General features: G+C 42.1%; 1 protein-coding gene across 5 annotated transcripts in view; it reads left to right on the top strand.

Annotated features, from left to right (window-relative positions):
- The window catches only part of VEPH1 (ventricular zone expressed PH domain containing 1), a 274,555-nt gene that overhangs the window by 107,278 nt on the left and 155,119 nt on the right, over window positions 1-12,158 (top strand). The window lies entirely within an intron of this gene.

Raw genomic sequence — 12,158 nt, 5'->3', positions numbered from 1 at the left:
CAACATGACCAACACAGTGAAACCCTGTTTCTACTAAAAATACAAAAGCTAACTGGGCATGGTGGTGCGTGAATGTTATCCCAGCTACTCAGGAGGCTGAGGCAGGAGAATCGCTTGAACTTGGGAGGCGAAGGTTGCAGTGAGCCAAGATTGCACCACTGCGCTCCAGCCTGGGCAACAGAGCAAGACTCTATCTCAAAAAAAAAAAAAAGAAAAGAAAAAAGAAAAATTAGCCAGGTGCGGTGGCGGGAGCCTGTAATCCCATCTACTTGGGAGGCTGAGGCAGGAGAATCGCTTGAACCTGGGTGGCAGAGGTTGCAGTGAGCTGAGATTGAGCCACTGCACTCCAGCCTGGGTGACAGAGTGAGACTCTGTCTCAAAAAAAAAAAAAAAAGCAACAGATTTGCGAATCTGTGGCTATTGTAGAATGTTGTTAAAGAAAGTTTAATGTCGTCATGCAGTTCTAGGAATCTGTAGTTTCTCAGGTAAGACCAAGAGAAAGACCTACACTTAACTTTATTTGTGAATTAATCAGCCTATAGTGAGAGCAAAGGTTCATTTTCCAGATAGCAAATCAGTTATTGTTCTTTGGATTCAAGTAGAAGATTTTAACAATTAGGATGCTTACGATTATCAGTAATAGAACACCCAAACCACAGTAGTTTCATCAAGGAAAGGAATTTATAGCTAATGTGATGGGAAAAAATAAGATGAGGTTTGGTTCAAAAATAATGTGAACAAACAATTTCTCTATTTTGATTTCTCAGATTTGACTTCTAGGCTCCCATTTTCCACAGGCTTTCTCCCTGTCATCTCCAAATAGGTGCTAGGGGCTCTCTTGGCACTATGCTTCTCCTACATCTATCACTGCCACCAACATCCAACAGAAGTCTTGATATTCTGTCTGTTTTGGATGCATGCTCTACCCCTAGAGCTTCTGTTGAACTGGAGGATACACAGACAGAAACTAGAGGCTGCCAGGAAGAGGGAATTCGAAATGGATTCTGGAGGGTACCAATGTATTAGTCCATTTTCATGCTGCTGATAAAGATATACCCAAGACTGGGAAGAAAAAGAGGTTTAATTTGACTTACAGTTCCACATGGCTGGGGAGGCCTCAGAATCATGGTGGGAGGCAAAAGGCACTCCTTACATGGTGGCAGGAAGAGAAAATGAGGAACCCCATGCAAAAGCAGAAACCCCTGATAAAACCATCAGATCTCATGAGACTTATTCACTACCATGAGAACAGTATGGGGGAAACCACCCTCATAATTCAAATTATCTCCCACTGCGTCCCTCCCACAACATTTGGGCATTGTGGGAGTACAATTCAAGATGAGATTTTGGTGGGGACACTGAGCCAAACCATAACATTACATCCCTGGCCCATCCAAATCTCATGTCCTCACATTTCAAAACCAACCATGCCTTCTCAGCAGTCCCCCAAAGTTTTAACTCATTTCAGCATTAACACAAAAATCCACAGTCCAAAATCTTATCTAAGACAAGGCAAGTGCCTTCTGCTTATGAGCCTGTAAAATCAAAAGCAAGTTGGTTACTTCCTAGATACAGGCATTGGGTAAATATAGCTGTTCCAAATGGGAGAAATTGGCCAAATCCAGGGGCTACAGGTCCCACGCAAGTCTGAAATTCAGCAGGGCAGTCAAATATTAAAGCTCCGAAATGATCTCCATTGACTCCATGTCTCGCATCCGAGTCACACTGATGCAAGGGTTCCCATGGTCTTGGGCAGCTCCACCCCTGTGACTTTTCAAGGTACAGCCTCCCTCCTGGCTGCTTTCACAGGCTGGTGCCCCAGTAGGGACTCTGTGTGGAGGCTCTGACCCCACGTTTCCCTTCTGCACTGCCTTAGGAGAGGTTCTCCATGAGAGCCCTACCCCTGCAGCAAACTTCTGTCTGGACGTCCAGACATTTCCATACAGCCTCTGAAATCTAGGCAGAGGTTCCCAAACCTCAATTCTTGACTTTTGTGTACCCACAGGATCAACACCACATGGAAGTTGTCAAGGCTTGGGGTTTGCACCTTCTGAAGTCATGGCCCGAGCTGTACTTTGGCCCCTTTCAGTCATGGTGGGAGTGTCTGGGACACAGGGAACCAAGTCCCTAGACTGCACACAGCGTGGGGGCCCTAGGCCTTGCCCATGAAACCATTTTTTCTTCCTAGGTCTCTGGGCCTGTGATGGGGGGTGCTGCCATGAAGACCTCTGAAATGCCCTGGACACATTTTCCCCATTGTCTTGGGGATTAACATTTGACTCCTTGTTACTTATGTAAATTTCTGCATCCAGCTTGAATTTCTCCTCAGAAAATGGGTTTTTCTTTTCTTTCACATTGTTGGCTGCAAATTTTCCAAACTTTTATGCTCTGCTTCCCTTATAAAACTGAATGTCCTTAACAGCACCCAAGTCACCTCTTGAATGCTTTGCTGCTTAGAAATTTATTTGCCAGATACCCTTAATAATCTCTCTCAAGTTCAAAGTTCCAGAAATCCCTAGGGCAGGGGCAAAATGCTACCAGTCTCTTTGCTAAAACATAACAAGCGTCACCTTTGCTGTAGTTTCCAACAAGTTTCTCATCTCCATCTGAGACCACCTCAGCCTGGACCTTATTGTCTATATCCCTATCAGGGTTTTGGTCAAAGCTATTCAACAAGTCTCTAGGAAGTTCCAAATTTTCCCACATTTTCCTGTTTTCTTCTGAGCCCTCCAAACTGTTCCAACCTCTGCCTGTTACCCAGTTCCAAAGTCACGTCCACAGTTTCAGGTATCTTTTCAGCAACGCCCCACTCTACTGGTACCAATTTACTGTATTAGTCCATTTTCATGCTGCTGATAAAGACATACCCAAGACTGGGAAGAAAAAGAGGTTTAATTCGACTTACAGTTCCACATGGCTAGGGAGGCCTCAGAATCATGGCAGGAGGCAAAAGGCACTTCTTACGTGGTGGCAGTAAGAGAAAATGAGGAATATGCAAAAGTGGAAACCCCTGATAAAACCATCAGATCTCGTGAGACTTATTCTCTACCATGAGAACAGTTTGGGGGAAACTGCCCCCATTATTCAAATTATCTCCCACCAGGTCCCTCCCACAACATGTGGGAATTATGGGAGTACAATTCAACATGAGATTTGGGTGAGGACACAGAGCCAAACCATATCAACCAACATGTGTGCACAGTGAATATGAATTGTTAGTCCAAGGTTATTCAATTATGGTTGTCCCATTTCTTTATAGTTTCACTATCCACCACTTGAAAAAAAATCAATGCTTAAGTGAAGACTGGAACATTTGTATTCAACATACAAATTACTCAAAGAAAGGCAAGAAAGAATAGTTATATGCATAATTAGCCACAATAGACTGCAAGCTCCTTTGACAAGAAATGATTTCTTCCTTCCTCTGTATCTTAGACTTTTCCATAGTATCTGATAGTGCTCAATAAACATTCATAGAACCAAACTGACAATAAACATAGAATCAAATTAAACAAGGTGATAAATTCTTTGCAAATGGCATAAACAGAGATGGGGGTAATGAATTCTACTTTAGAGGAAAATAGATGCCATGAAGTCCCACAAAGGGTGTGACATCAGGCCATATCCTGAAGAATGCATACTTTTATGCAGATGATTCAGAGCTGGGAATCTTGAATATTGGAAAGCAGAATTCACAGGAAGCTTCAGGAGATGAGACCAACAAGGATGACCAATGCCTGAGCCTCACTCCCAGGGATTTTGGTTCAGTAGGTTCAGTAGACACAGTTGGGGACCCCAACTGTGTCTTTTTACAAGTACCCATATGGTGCTGCTGCTATTGCTTCAAGGGACAACATTTTGAGGAGCAAGGCTAGAGCTCAGGCAGAGGACTGGGGAATTCTGTGTTACTGGTATGCACTGTCCCTTTTGCACATAGAGCAATATGTCGTTATTTTTGCATGACTGTTTCTTTCAGTGCACTATAAACTCAAGGTACATAGGACTCTTATCTACATATTCATATGCACTCCCTGGTGTAGTGCTGGGTTACATAGTAGGATTCTAATAAAAAAAGTTATTGAATTAAGAAATGAACAAATTAACAAGAGACAAAACTAGTGAAGACATGAAGAACGAGGAAAAGTCATGCTGTATTCTCCAAAGGGGAAAAAGTGGCTCAACAGGGTCAAGGTCTAGAGAAGTAAAAAAGACAAGAGACAGGCATTGACCTTGGATTTGGCAATTGGGGCTCACCAGTTGTATCTTTTTTATAAAAGGCAGCATCATTGAGGCAGGGTGGGAGAAGTCAGTCATTTATTGTGGATTGCATATGGAAGGGAAGGTTAGGAAAGGATCATGTGAGTATGGACTGCCAATTCAGGAAGTTTAGAAAAAACAAGGAGAGTTAAAGACACAATAAGAATAAAGGGATTGAAGATGTGAGAGGAAATAGGAGACAGAACAAGGTGCTGGAGGAAGATGGGGAATGTATTCCAGAGCACAAATGAGAGAACCAATTTTGGAAAGGATTGAGGACAGAAAGGATGAGCAAAACTGCAGTAGAGTTTGGGGTGAGGAGTGGAATTGAAGGATTACTGGATCACCTAGAGCAGAGGTCCCCAACTGGGGAAATAACTGGGCAGCTTCCACTTCCACTGTAGAGAAGGCTACAAGAGGAGGAGTTTCCTCAGTGCTGGTCCCAGCAGGCAGGGGAGGGTAGACAATGGCACTAATAGTGACTGAGCTCATACCATGTACCAGGCACTATGTAGGTGTATCACAGACATCTCGTTTATTTCCCACAACAAGCTTTTTGTTTTATAAATAGAGAAGCCAATGTTTGGAGAGGTTTTTAAGAACAGTGGTGGTACCAAAGGGTGACTTGGTGGGTGAGGTGGCTTTTCACATGCACTTCATCTTTATCAGCCTTTCAACTTTCATGTCCCCCACTGACCATCAGAGTCATACTACCTTCCCTAAAACCATCCTAAAACCATCTGGGCCTCACACTAGCTGGGTCACTTTCCCAAAGCCAGATAGATCAGGCCAAGCTGCAACACAAACCCAGTCTAATTCCAACCAATGAAATCTTTTGACCTCAACACACTAAAGAATCAAGGCTGTGGCTTGTGAAGCAAATGAGAGTTCCAGAAGATACAGGAGAAGGTGAGGGAGAAAGGGCAGTTGGAGGGTGGCTAGACAAAAGAAGGAGAGTAAACAAAATGAGGAGAGGGTGAACTCACATTCTGCTAGGTATTGTGGGTGCTGAGTGTGGATCCCAGAACAAAGAGGCCAGGGTTTAGGGAGCACCTAGAGTGATGTGGATGGACCCCACCCGTGCCAGGATCCGACCTGGGGGGAAGAAGTTGTAATGGGGTATTGTGGAGTCCCGTTTCCTGTCACCCCTACCTTCATGGTAAAGCAGCCTCTCCACTTGCCTCCCTTGGCTCTTCGTGCTCTGTTCCTGCTGCCAGCACCCCTAGAACTAGAGCACACCCTTGATTTCAAAGGGTCTGTCACCACAGGTGGTACAATACAGAAACTGCCTGATTCACCTTCTCCCTCACCCCTTCCTTAATTAGACAGTGAGCAAGGGAGATGGAAGGAAATGTGGAGAAAGGGTTTACTGAGAAGGGAAATAAGTGGCGACAACCAGAAATACAGACTGAAGCTTTCAAGTTAAGCCTAATTCATTTCAGGTGAAATAGGAAGCTAACTAAGGAGGTTTTGACTTTGTGAAACTGGAATTCAAGTAGAGCTTCCGTGCCTGCATTAAAGCATTCCTGATGCTCTGTAACTTGGAGGTAAACTGAGTGGGCTCTCTAGGGAGGGCAATGTGCGGGGATGCTTCATGTGTCCTGAGTGCCCTTCTCACTACCCACCTTCTGTGACCTGGGATAGCATGGCTTTCCAGGGCTGGAGGGTCAACAGTTGGCCCTTGAAAAAAAATTTCTCTACATAAAGCTGACTAGTCCATGAGACTGTGAAGGTAGCATCGCTTCAACATCCACATATCACATATCTGTGAACTCCACGATGTGGCTAACTGAGCAGATGGGTCCCCTTCCTCCATCACTGCCCTCTAGGCATCCTACTTTTCAGGACACTATCCTTGCCAGATGGAAGGAGGCAGTTCCTGGCTAGTAATTTATAACTGGTACCTCCAGAGAATTCTCAGGATCCATTTACAGAAAAAGGCTGGGTGATCAACTTTCCAAGTGGCCTTTATGAGAATCAAGTCTATAATCTTGGCTGCTGTAAACCATGCTGTAGTCTAGCCAACGAAAGGAACAGAGTTTAGTAACACATATAAGCACATCTGTTGTTATCCCTGGGACATTAACTTCTATCCCCAAGCATACAGCAATGAGTGACAGGAAGTGGCAAGGGCAGCCTTCCGGTGATGAATGTTCAGACACAGAGGAGCTGCTTTTGTGATCTGTTCCCTAGAGGAGAGAATTATTTTCTAGGATTTTTGCTCAACAGTGTAGAGCATTCCTATTCACACACCTAATCGAGGCCAAGAATACTCAGAGGTCACTTTTGGTATTCATTTAAAATAAGAAGTCATTTGCAGAACATTAAGAAGATGGAGTGCTGGAATATGTAGACTGTTCTGAAATTTAGAGCAGAACTATGGTTTTTGGAATATATAATATTTTTCAGTATGGTAGGAATTAGTAAATAAAATTGGCAGTCATTTTGTCCATTTCTAGAGATTAGTAGATTCTTAATGCTAGCCAAAGTAATTAAAAGAGAAAATTGGGCCTGAAGACTAATTGAAGAGGAAGTGTGTGCCCACGCACATGTGTATGTGTATGTGTGTGTGTACATAATTGCTCTTTTTTTTTTCTCCTTCAACTTTTAAGTTCTGGGGTACATGGGCAGGATGTGCGGGTTTGTTACATAGCTAAATGTGTGCCATGGTGGTTTGCTACACAGATCAACCCATCACCTGGGTATTAAGCCAAGCATGCATTAACTATTCTACCTGATACTTTCCCTCCCCCCAGCCCCCCAACAGGTCCCAGTGTGTGTTGTTCCACCCCTCCCATATCATATGCTTGTATTCTCATCGTTCACCTCCCACTTATAAATGAGAACATGTGGTGTTTGGTTTTCTGTTTCTGCATTAGTTTGCTGAGGATAATGGCTTCCAGCTCCATCCATGTCCCTGCAAAGGACATGATCTTGTTCCTTTTTATGACTGCATAGTAGTCCATGGTATATATGTGCCATATTTTCTTTATCCAGTCTATCATTGATGGGTATTTGGGTTGATTCCATGTCTTTGGTATTGCAAATGGTGCTGCAATGAACATATGCATGCAAGTATCTTTATAATAGAATGATTTATATTCCTTTGGGTATATACCCACTAATGAGATTGTTGGGTCAAATGGTATTTCTGGTTCTGGGTCTTTGAAGAATCACCACACTATCTTCCAAAATGGTTGAACTAATTGACATTCCCACCAATAGTGTAAAAATGTTCCTTTTTCTCCACAACCTCGCCAGCATCTATTTCTTCTTGACTTTTTAGTAATCACTATTCTGACTGGCGTGAGACAGCATCTCACTGTGGTTTTGATTTGAATTTCTCTAATGATCAGGGATGTTGAGTTTTTTTTCATTTGTCTGCTGGCCACATGAATGTCTTCTTTTGAGAAGTGGCTATTCACGTTCTTTGCCCACTTCTTAATGGGGATGTTTGTTTGTTTTCTTGTAAATGTTTAAGTTCCTTGTAGATTCTGGATATTAGACCTTTGTCAGATGGATAGATTGCAAAAATCTTCTCCCATTCTGTAGATTATATGTTCACTCTGATGATAGTTTCTTTTGCTGTGCAGAAGCTCTTTAATTAGATCCCATTTGTCTTTTGCTTTTGTTGCAATTGGTTTTGATGTTTTCATCATGAATCTTTGCCTGTGCCTATGTCCTGAATAGTATTGCCTTGATTTTCTTTTAGGGTTTTGATCTTTTGGGGTTTTACATTTAAGTCTTCAATCCATCTTGAGTTAATTTTTTTATGAGGCGTAAGGAAGGGATCCTATTTCAGTCTTCTGCATATGGCTAGCCACTTCTCCCAGCACCATTTATTGAATAGAAAATCCTTTCCCCCTTGCTTGTTTTTGTCAGGTTTGTTGAAGATCAGATGGTTGTGGATGTGTGGTCTTATTTCTGAGATCTCTATTCTGTTCCATTCGTCTATGTGTCTGTTTTTGTACCAGTACTCTGCCGTTTTGGTTACTGTAGCCTTGTAGTTTAGTATGAAGTTGGGTAGTATAACACCTCCAGTTTTATTCTTTTTGCTTAGGATCGTCTTGGCTATTTGGGCTCTTCTTTGGTTCCAAATGACTTTTAAAATAGTCTTTTCTAATTCTGTGAAGGTCAATGGTAGTTTAATGAGAGTAGCATTGAATCTGTAAATTGTTTTGGGCAGTATGGCCATTTTCACAATACTGATTCTTTCTATCTATGAGCATGGAATGTTTTTTCCATTTGTTTGTGTCCTCTCCGATTTTCTTGAGCAGTGGTTTGTAGTTCTGCTTAAAGAGGTCCTTCACTTCCCTTGTTAGCTGTATTCCAAGATATTTTATTCTCTTTGCAGCAATTGCGAATGGGAATTTATTCATGATTTGGCTCTTTGCTTCCCTGCTGTTGTTATATAGGAATGCTAGTGATTTTTGCATATTGATTTTGTATCCTGAGACTTTAATTGCTTGAAAACTTTTATTCTTTACAGAGGAATTGAAATGTTGTTTGCTGTAAATTAAGTTATGGCACTGTTTTCAGATGGCCCTATCCTCAAGGTGCACGTGGTCTGGGAGATGTATCCATCAATCTTCAATGACAAAATGCCAAACTCGTGAATAGACTGCTATGGGAGCACAGAAGAGGAAGTGACTAACTCTATTCAGGAAAAACCAGGGAATTCAGGGTTGCTGCCCTACCCTGGGCTACTTGGTTTAGAGCATTCTGTTTGGGCCCTCCTTTACTTGCACCCTTAGTTCCCATCCACTCCTTTGCCCACTAAACTCAGTTCAGGTAACTGAGATCTTGGAATTCCTTTCCCAGGTATCTCAAACCTGCTTCCAGAGCTTGTGAAGACTTCGTCCTTGGGTCTATTCTCCTGAGAACAAGCCATGCCGACAGTTGACCCCATATTCTTGAGAGGTGGCCTAGAAGAGCTTGCATATGTGGACTGGGGTGTTCACATGCAGGGCAAAGCCAGGGGTAGAAATAGAAGAGAAGGGATGGGGCAAGGGATGGGGGCTGAGAGACATCTCTCCCTGTTTTCTCTACAGAGTCCAAACATTCTAAATTCAAATCAAGCATCACAGATTGTTATAAAGGCACATTTGTCAGGGAGGAGGATAGAACATTTTATATAGCAGCTGAATATTTGTGGTGTAAGGGCCTCTGCTTGTACCCTAGTGTCAGGTCCTGCATTTGTTATGGTGGGCTGGAAAGAAGACTTCCAAGAAGTAGAGATTTGAGATCGAATTTGAAAGTATGAGATTTCTCTCTGTGTTCAAGCCACTGTGAGTGATCAGTGCCATGTAGCTGGGTCATGGGGGAAGAGTCTGCAGATAGGCCCATCAAAAAAGACACTGGAATCTGGAATACCATAGCATTGGAATTTTGGCCATGGGCCATGAGAAATTTTTGAAAGTCTCTAAGAGAGACCTGAGGTAATTAGATCGGAGTTTAAGGGCTATGACTCTGGTGGCAGTGAGGAGCCTGAACAGAAGGGACAGAGACTTGAGGCAAGAAGGCCAGTTTGGTAGCTTTTTCAGCTGTCCATGGTTTACAGCCTGAACAAAGTCCATGTCAGCTTGTTCTCTGCAGCCAGAATCTATATTCTTAGTGGCTACTTGGCTCTCAGCGAAGCACAGCATTCCCTGAGTCAGGAAGACAGCTCCCAATGAGGAAGCACTGAAGACACCAGCCTAAGGAAATGCCCTATGTTTGGAAAATAAAATTCCTTCTAATCCAAGAATAATCTATCTAAAGCCCAAAGCAGACTTGTTTCTCATGTGTGGATAAATTTCAAGAAATACCTGTGTTTTCTATCATTATCATAACAAGCTTTAGGCTATTAGGAATTCAGAGTAAAAAAAAAAACAACTTTTGTTTAATTTGTAAAATTGTTATTATTTAGTTTACATTGTTCAGGGCTTCACTTCCCTTGCTCTTTCTATGGATTCAACTATGCCCAGGTGTATGTATTTGCCTTGAGCTTCTTTCTTTCCCTTTCTCTCTTCTTTCTTTCTCTTTCTCCTTCCGTCCTTCCTTTCTCTTTCTTTCTTTCTGTCTGTCTGTCTTTCTTTCTCTTTCTTTCTTTTCTTTCTTTCTTTCTTTCTTTCCTTTTTCTCTTTCCTTTCTCTCTTTCTTTATTTCTCTTCCTTCCTTCATTTTTTCTTTTTCTTTCCTTTTTAATTGTTCTTTACAGGACAACAGCTAAAACCCATGCTGTGTAGCTTGGGACGTATCACTGGAGTTTAAATTTTAAAGTAAAAGTGACATGACTAGAAGCACATGTCACAAAGACCTTGGTGTTCAGGAAACGGGACCTGAAGAGTAAGGACTGGCAAATGAAACTTTATAGAATGGGGCAGGAAATGTGCAAGCATTTTTCATTGCTAAAAACATGAGGTTAAGTATGTTGCCCTGACCTGGAGCAGCTGGCTGACACTTCTGCCATATATGCCAGGGACCTCGCATGGCTTCTCCTGAAGGACATACAATTGCTCCCTAATGCACAGGCAGCATTTGTAGAACTGTGCATTCATATATGCCATTTACCAGAATCTAGCCCTTTTATTTCCTCCAAAAGTACTGGATATGAATCTGAAGTTTAAATCTCTATATAGGATAATTTTAGTTATCTAGAAACTTTCTTCTTTTATGTTCTTGTTAGTTGTTTTGTAGTAATACATGACAGTATATGTTTAAACATTGTGTACAACTCTTTAACTACTATGGGGTGGGGGAGATGTTTTATTCAGATATCACTCTATATAAATTAGACTTACCTTCCTTTGATTTATTGCTCAAAAACTTATTAACTCAACTTGTGGATAAGCTCTGTGTAAGGCATTAGGTATCCAATAGTGTACAAGATAGGGATGATTCTTTACCTTGTGGAGCTTTCAATCCAGCCTGAAAGGCATCTAGAGCAGCAGTAAGAAGGAAGCATGTGAAGGACCTGCTCAGGGCCACTTAGGGTACACTGGGAGCTTCCACAAGGGCACTATAGACTGAGAAGGAAGAGGAGAGGAGCTGAGGGAGGTTTCTTAAGGAAATAACAGTTCATCTGAGGCCTCAAGAATGATCAGGAGCTACTCAAGCAAAATAGGGGCAACAAGAATTCCAGGCAGAATAAATCACATGAGTAAAATCCCAGATGCAAAAGAAAATTTAGCAAGTTAAGAATTTTTTCAAAAAATTCATCATAATTGATGTGTGATGTGTAGTGGGAACTGGACTGCGGGAAGGTGGACCAAGTGGGCAAGAGACTGAATGTGGGAAGATGGATACGAGTCAGGTATTAAAAAAAGGGCAAGTGACTGTAGGGTTTTAAGGCAGGAAAAAACACCATTGTGGCTAAAGCTGAGAAGAGATTGAATGAGCAAGACTGAAGGCAGGGAGACCTGTTAGGAGGCTGTTGGAATAACCCATGTGTGGGATGCCTGGGTCAGTGATCTCAGCTCCATGTCCCCCTGAGAGAGGCCTTCCCTAAACCTTTGCCTAAATTAGAGCCCTAGGACAGTCTTTCACAGAGCCCTACATTTTCCCTGTATGGGATTTATTAAAATTTAAAATTTATAATTTATAATCACATTTCTGATGTGATTATTTATTTTACTGAATGTCTCCTTTACTAAACAGTGAATCTTTTCAGACTTATTGCTATCCCCATCACCTACAGCTTGCAAATAGGAAGGACTCAATCAGTATTTGTGAATGAGTGAATTAATGGTTAAATATAAAGAGAAGGGAGTGAACAGATCTGTGGGATTCTTGGGTATTGGAATCAACAGGACATGATGATTGCTTGGATAACAGCTGCTGGTAAGGGAGAAACAGTTTCTAGTTTGAGTAGCCAGGTGGATAATGGTGTCATTTATGAGAAAAGGAGGCACTTAGGGCCA

The sequence above is a fragment of the Pan paniscus genome, chromosome 2 (assembly GCF_029289425.2).
Source record: "Pan paniscus chromosome 2, NHGRI_mPanPan1-v2.0_pri, whole genome shotgun sequence".
Classification (NCBI taxonomy): domain Eukaryota; kingdom Metazoa; phylum Chordata; class Mammalia; order Primates; family Hominidae; genus Pan; species Pan paniscus.
The sequence above is the reverse complement of the archived record's forward strand: the minus strand, read 5'-3'. Positions and strand labels throughout refer to the sequence as shown.